Raw genomic sequence first — 8062 nt, 5'->3', positions numbered from 1 at the left:
AAGTTTTCATAAAAGAAATCGTACATATAATAGTTATTAATAATCAATTAACTTACTATGAAACTTAACTAGGAACATGTAAGTGACTCATGGTGAAAGTTAAGCAAGACAAGATATCATATAACTATAAATTAATAAATAATGGTTAAAACTTAAAGCAACTCATTATATACAACTTGAATTCCACACTTAATAAGTATGAGTTTCATAACACAAGTTTATAAGTTTGTCAAATATTCTGGAGAAGAAAAACTTTATAAAGTAGTCATAAGTTCGTAACAATTATATACACCAACATATATCATATATGGTTATATGTATTTATAACTAAAATTTCATACAAGATATTAATTTAAATCACTAGGTTTATAACAATATATTTAAAACATTAAAGCTAAAAAAATCAAATATATAAACATTGTTCATTCATGTTGACGGATGCTTCGAAAAAATCGACTGGGTCAAAACCCATAGACCGAAGCTTATAATAATATTAGGGTTAATGACTAATTAATTTTTTAATTATCTTTTGTTTAATTAACCACAAAAACAAAACAAAAAAACAGTTTTGTAGATAAAGGTGAGTAATAACTTTTCATGGTTTCAAAAACATCCACCGAAACTCAAAATCTATGCATATAATTAAATGAACAGGAGATCTATATGTATGTAAATAAATAAGTAGAAGAACTTACGATAGAGAACGGTTCACTTTGCCGACTCCAAAGAAACTAATGATGAGTACACCATGTCAAGTTATTCGTGCTGATAACCTGTTGTGAAACAAGCCTAATAGCCAAAAATGTAAAAGAGAGATGTAGGAAGAAAGATGGATATTTCATTAATTATGTGTGTATTACAATAAGATACAATGATATGTATATATAGAAAAAAGATAACTTGAAGAAAAAGCCTAATCTATATTAGGTATTGATAACCATAATAATATATATTTATAACAAAGTTAATATATTTAAAAAATAAAATATAACAAAAACTATAAACATATTTCATATGATTACTCCATAAAAAAGTAACCAAGTTGCATTTGTATTTCAATCATGTAACTAGTGTAAAGATTTGTTCTATTTGAGTCACTTAACCTTTATTTAATTTTCTAATCCTATATATTTGATATGGATAGTAGGTTATATAGGTTTTTTTATTATCAAATATTTTGAAATTTCATAATATTTTTTAAAAACTCCAAGAAAATAGTAAAAAAAGCAAAAACTAACTTTAAAATTGCAAAAATGTGCAAAAAATATTTTGAAATAATGAAAAAAAATTCACCAATTTCTTTATAAAAGATACGGTTTTTTTTTTATAAAAAATTGAAAAAAATACTTGGTGATATTGAAATATTTAATGGTAGAAATTATTAATTGCAACCATACCAAAAAAAAATTAGAAACCTTTTAATTATATTGTCATAAAAGAATATGACTAAATAATGAGAAAACATAAAAAAAAACTAGATAACTTGTTATTCGGTTAAATCTCTAGAATTGAAATACTAAATAAAGGTTAAGTGATCTAAATTGTAAATATAACAAAAATTTACACCAATGACAAGGTGAAACTTAATTACTATTTTATGAAGAAAAATAAAACTGATTATTTTTTTCTTTTCTTTTCAATTAAATAATATTTTTTATACGTTTATTATTATTTTTTTTCTTTCACTTCCACTCACAAACCATTTTCAGAAAATATTTAAAATATATACGGCGTGAACAGTATAAACCAAATTTCACTTTTCCACACATTTAGGGGTGTGAACGGGTCAAAACCGAACAGAACCGGACCAGAACCGAAATTGTTTGCATGGAAATTTTAAACCGGAACCGAACCGTATATAAATGGGTCGGTCTGGGTTTTGAGACGGGTTCTACGAGACGGGTTGGTGGTTTTCACGGGTTTGTTATAAACCAACAAAAACGTTGCTAAACTGTTTGACAAATTACACACCGGACATTGACTTTTCAGTTAAAATATTGATCTTGTATTCGAGTGAAGAAGTTGAACCAAACCATTGAATTAACAGCCTCAACCTTGTTTTTAGGGAGGGTGCTGCTAAACGTAACCTTCTCTATACCATTTCTACTGAATGTACACCCCACTGATCAACTTGTTATATCAATTATATTAGCTCTTAACATTATTTATATACATATTAGGTCACACAACATTTTTTTCGTTTAATAGTCTCCACTACATATACTAAATTAAAAACTATTAAGCTATTATTATTAATTTACTTTTTTAGTATTGATATTGTTGTAATTTTTATAATATCTTTTTTAAATTTTAATAGTATCAATATACATATGCGCACACACACATATATATACATATATATATATATATTATATACATAATAATGTATTGTTAATGATAATAATAAATTATTGTCCGACTCTTCTAATAAAATAAAATTCTGAAGCCACGTGTCTGTCTAATATTAACTCTGAGGATGGTTTTCCCTCTCAACCTTGGAACCTAAATAAGAACACGCCGACCCTTTTCTAAATCCAAACCCTAATTCCAATTTCAAGCCCATCGATATATTCCCCCTTCCTCTCTGCCATCGTCACTTTCTCTTCTCTAATCCTAAGGCTATGTGCAGTGGAGGGGCTACAAATGGGGGCGAATTGTGACACGTGGCGCCCAGTCAGCAAATGGGGCGAATTTGTTTTTGGGGTGTAATGGTGTAGGGGCTACAAGTTGGGCCCACAATATCTTTTTTTATTATTTTCTTTTTATAATTAAACTAATCAAATAAAAACCAATTCTTCAAATAATTAAATAAAAATGCATTAAAATTGAAAGAAATACAAAAAAATACATTACTAAAAATATAAAAAAACATATAGCTCGGTTGGCGTACATGTTTAGGTTCGGGTCGGGAAATTGAAACGAGTAGCTCGGTTGGTTTAGGTTCATCGGGTTCCATTGTAAGTTCACGTTCATGGTGTTGACCGAAAGGAGGGAATTGGTGGTTCGGTTGGTTCGGGTTGTTTCTAGGATTCATTTTGCATATACATATATACACACACACACAACATATATACATATACATATATATACACACACAACATATATACATATACATATATACACACACAACATATATACATATACATATACATATATTTACACACACAACATATAATATAATAATATTATTATTTTCTTCACCCATGCGACAATAACACCCCGCCCCCGCCCCATTTCTCCCACTTATCGCCGGGGTGGCGGTGTTCGCGCCCAATTTCGCCCCAAATCCTCCAAACCCAAGCCCCACTACATATGGCCTAATTGGGAGGCCATGTTCTTCCTTATTGAATATCTAACCCATATACCTCTCTCAGGTTAAAAATCTTAATATTTTGAAAGAACTGGAATAATCTGTTTCCGATCTTAATCTCGCGTCTTTAATCAGACTCAAGACTGTTCACAGGTAATCTTATACTGATCTAGCTATGATTATGATTTCAGTTTGCAATCTCCGTTTTCTTTTTTTGTACAATTTTGTATATGTCAATTGATTTTGGAGTTTAATGAAATAAATATATGATTTTGACTTTTTTCACGCTGGTTAAACTAAAATTTTGATAGGGTATTTGCTGACTTGTGAACTAAGATTGTGTTTGAAGTAAACAAACTTTGTATACTTTTGGTTCAATTAAACATCAATTGCCACTTGTGTTGATGAGAGGATGTTACAAGCCAAACAGAAGAACTCAACCCAAAAGACTAGTTTGATAGGTGAGGGAACCCATTTGGCTTATAAACCCCACATCAGTTGCCCATACAACAGCTGTGGACAAGTCCCATGCCTTGCAATGGTTTCAGTCCGTAACAATACACCCTTTTTAAGGGCCAACGTCCTCTTTGGTCACGGCCACGTTGGTCACGGCTGGCTCATTCCAGGCCACCACTCCGCGGGCCACCACTCCAAGTCCTCGTTGGTCACGGCTGGCTTCCTCCAGGCCACCACTACGAGGTTGGCTCCGATACCAATGTTACAAGCCAAACATAAGAACTCAACCCAAAAGACTAATCTGATAGGTGAGGGAACCCATTTGGCTTATAAACCCCACATCAGTTGCCCATACAACCGATGTGGGACAAGTCCCATACCTTGCAATGGTTTCAGTCCGTAACAGAGGAGCAATAAACATTGCTTTTTTAAACCAAAAAAGACACTGCTCTTATTTACTATTTTGTTGTAGTTTGTTTAAATCTGGTAATTTTTCTCAAGGGTTCATGATTATGATCTTGCGTATCAATCTTCAAGCTATAATTACTTGACATCTTTATTTTCTGTAACGGCGAGATGCGTTTTTATTTTATACTCATATGTATATTCTATTATGTTGTTTATTTGAATGAAATGGGTTTTTAACAATCCCCCAAACATCAAGTAATTTTGCCAATTGAGGCTAAACTATTCACCGCCACTAAGAAATTTTTACGAAAAAGTAAGCTGGTGAAATTATTTTTTTAATCATCTTCATATCATCACCATCTTTCTTTTAAAAAAGGATTTGAGCACAAATAGGTTATCAATTACTTGCTATTTGCAGAGTGGAGATCCATTAGACTTAAAAGTCTTGGAATGCAACACCAATTAGATTTCATCCCACATCGCTAAAGGTCGATATCCTGAGCAGTTTGTAACAAGGTCTGTATGTAGGGTCTAATGAGACTATTGATTATGTTTTCTAGCATCATTAGTATTATTATTAAACTAATATTTCATTTGTTTGTTTAGATTTTCTTATGGTGTTGTAGTGAAGCAAACGGTAATTTTGCAATTAGTGCTTCACCTCATGAAGATTCTGTTGAACACTTAATCATGCACCCAAATTGGTCAATTTATTAATGGCTATAAGGGAAGGTCTGTTGATGGAACATAATGTGGAAGTAATAAATTAGGTGCAGGCTAGATATTAACCCAGCTTCTAATGTGGATGGCCCAGCTATTAAAGAAGTGGAAGGTCTTAAAAAAATTAGCTGTTGATCCTATCTTTAGTAATGGTTTGGTTGAGCGCTTTTTTACTCTACTTAAAATCAACATTAGATTTTTTTTTCTTTACTATTGTTGCAACCTTTATCTATACTATATATAATACACCAAACAAGGCTAAATTAAGACACTTATTTTTAAGTAATCTACAACACTTAAAGCATGAGATACATATGTTAGTAAGGGTAAAGTTGTCTTTTAAACACCAATTCATTCAACTTACAAGTTTGGTCCCTCATCTTTAATCATATTATGTTTTTAATTTAAGTTGTAAACTAACTTCTCACCCATGATTTTTAAACGATTATAGCCTTTTCAAACGTTAATATTTTTTGCAAAAAAATTACACCATAAAAACGAGCATTCTATTCTCTTTAATTTAGATATGATGTTGTTAAAAATTTTTTCATTTTAAATAAATTAGTATGTTACGTAGGGGTGTTCAGTGTCGTTTTGATGGTTTTTAAGTTAAACTTGTGAATCCAACCGTTAATACTGATTTTTTTCTTCCAAAACCAAACTCAACCATTAAAAGTTGAAACCGAATCGTTACTAACGGCCTGGTTCCAGTTTGGTTTCACAGTTTAAACTTTAATAATAAATTTAGTTTAAAATAATTAATAATTTAAATGTACCATCAATTTTAACTAAAAACCAACATAATATGATACTTGAAATGATCATAAATAAAAAATGATAACTTTAGCCACATAAATGGTAAATATTAATGGAAGATCTAGGACGTGAAATAATAACAACTAAGATTACAAAAGGAATCATATTGCAATTAGGTTAATTTATTGTCTTTTCTGGTTTCATATGACCGGTTGCCGATATAAACCGTGAACCAACCGTTCACTATGTTTTGAAACTTTTGATTTTTGAAACCGACCAACAAACCGAAAGTAAAAAATAAAAAGAAAAAAGAAGTCAAACTAATGACTGATTTAAACGATTTCAAGGTTTTAACCAAACCAATGACAGATTCAAACACCCGCTGCATCGCGCGGGCACCCGCCTAGTGTTCTTTTATTGACAATGGTGAAGTGGAGTCTCAGGAGTGCTTCTATATAACAAGTCATTTGTGTATATATATTGCAGCCCGCATAGTTACGAATGGATTAGTTCGGATATTGTTTTTTCCTACCAGGTCAAGCGGGTTAGACAAGTAGCTTAAGAAAACTATTCGAACTGCTTGAAAGCAGGCCAAAATGTAGATTATTGCAAAAAAAAAAAAAAAAAATCCTTAATTATTTTAATTCCCAATTATAGATCACAATTTGTGATTGAAATAATGTGATTTTGTAACATATTAGACACTATTGACTTCCAAAGCGGAGGACACAACTAATAGCCAATGACAATTTGCAAGTATTGTCAACTTAAAGATGCTAAAAAACCTAAACAGAAAGGATGGAAGTAAAGGATATAAATATAAGGCAGGCAAAATTAGAGCTAACAAATCTAATGGAAAATTGAATTGTTGTGATACCATTGCTTCTTGACTAGGATTGACTTAGGAGAAGATGTTTATTTTTTGGTCCAGTTTGTCCAAAAACTCAAGTTAAAAAAAAGCTAAATACAATATCATGATAATGGTTTTGAGTTATATACTTTTTAAGCATCCCGCATGTCACACGGGTTCTAAAGCTAGTTATTATTACGATCAAGGAAAATAAACAATAAAAATGCGAGAAAAAAAAACATTTATAATTTTAATTTAATATTTTAAAGAGAGCCATAAAATAGAAAACAATGTTACATGAAAGTAATATATAAAATAAAATTCTTAAAAGTAAATGAAAGTTTAGAGGAGATAAAAAAAATAAAATAAAAGAACTTTATAGTTTTTTTTTTTAATTTAATATTTTCAATGATACCATAAAATGCAATAAAATGTTATAGGGGTAATATGTTAAATAAAATTCTTAAAATAAATGAAAGTTCAGAGAATGAGGTATGACAAGTAGAAGGGGGGGGGGGTGTACATTTAGCCTAACCCTTTTAGGGAAAACACATGTTACATTATGTACTTACATGTAACATCCCGAAATTTCAAGATAATATTAATTATATTACTTAATCATAGAGGGAAAGTTTACTCGGGTTATCAGGAAATAAATAAAAGAATAGGAGTTGGTATGGGTCGGGCTAGTGTCGGGTAATGGACGTTGGTTATGGATTTGAATTAATTGAGATGGGTTAAATGAGAATGGGATTTCAGGGATATAAATACCCCCAAAATCCCAAAATATCTTCATTTTCACCAAACTCCCTAACACACACACACACACCACACACATACCGCCGCCGGACCGAAGGCAGATCTGGGCAGATCCGGCAGACCCGAGTGAGAGAGAGAGCGATTAGTGGTGACAAGCAAGTAAACGAGATCCAAACAAGCCCAAAAAGGTATGATTCTTGATCTTTGAGGTTTAAAAATCCAAGCTTTTTAGTGTATAAGCGACCGAAAATGGTCGGGAAGCGTAGTGGGTGATATTGAACCATAACAAGGGTGTTAAAAACGCTCAAAATGCTGGAAAGAAACCGAACAGCGGCTGTCTGGGCAACTTCGCCTTCATCTGGGCAACTTCGCCTTCAACGCGACGAACTTCGCCTGCAAGCTAAGTTCGCCTGATGAACTTCGCCTGCAAGCTAAGTTCGCTTGATGGCAACTTCGCTGTAAAGTTAAGTTCGCCTGATGATAACTTCGCCTGAAGCCAAGCCTAAGGTTTAACTTCGCCTGAAGCCAAGTTCGCCTAAGGTTTAACTTCGCCTGAAGCCAAGTTCGCCTAAGGTTTAACTTCGCCTAAAGCCAAGTTCGATTAGAAAATAAATTAAAAACCTAATGGAAAATGTGTTAAGACAGTTAATGTAAATAAAGTTTTTCCAAGCTGACCTGGCAGCTCGACCCCAGCCAGGGGCTCTGCCCCTTGGACCCTGCTAGGGGCTGCCGCCCCTAGACCCCGCTGCAAGGGGCGCTGCCCCCGGACCCCCGTTCGTTGTGGGTAGTAGTTAAGACTGGAA

General features: G+C 32.5%; 1 long non-coding RNA gene across 1 annotated transcript; it reads left to right on the top strand.

The window, feature by feature from the left end:
* The first annotated feature begins 3322 nt into the window (after nucleotides 1-3322).
* Nucleotides 3323-4996, top strand: LOC143594401 (uncharacterized). The gene is made up of 3 exons (XR_013146329.1): nucleotides 3323-3463; nucleotides 4593-4690; nucleotides 4806-4996. It is a non-coding gene; the product is annotated as an uncharacterized LOC143594401 (long non-coding RNA).
* The last annotated feature ends 3066 nt before the right edge of the window (nucleotides 4997-8062 follow it).

This window comes from Bidens hawaiensis, unplaced genomic scaffold (assembly GCF_021521415.1).
Source record: "Bidens hawaiensis isolate Kalapana, Puna unplaced genomic scaffold, B.hawaiensis_p1.1 tig00043582_1, whole genome shotgun sequence".
Taxonomy (NCBI): Eukaryota; Viridiplantae; Streptophyta; class Magnoliopsida; order Asterales; family Asteraceae; genus Bidens; species Bidens hawaiensis.
Note: the sequence above shows the minus strand (reverse complement) of the source record. Positions and strands in the feature narration are given on the sequence as shown.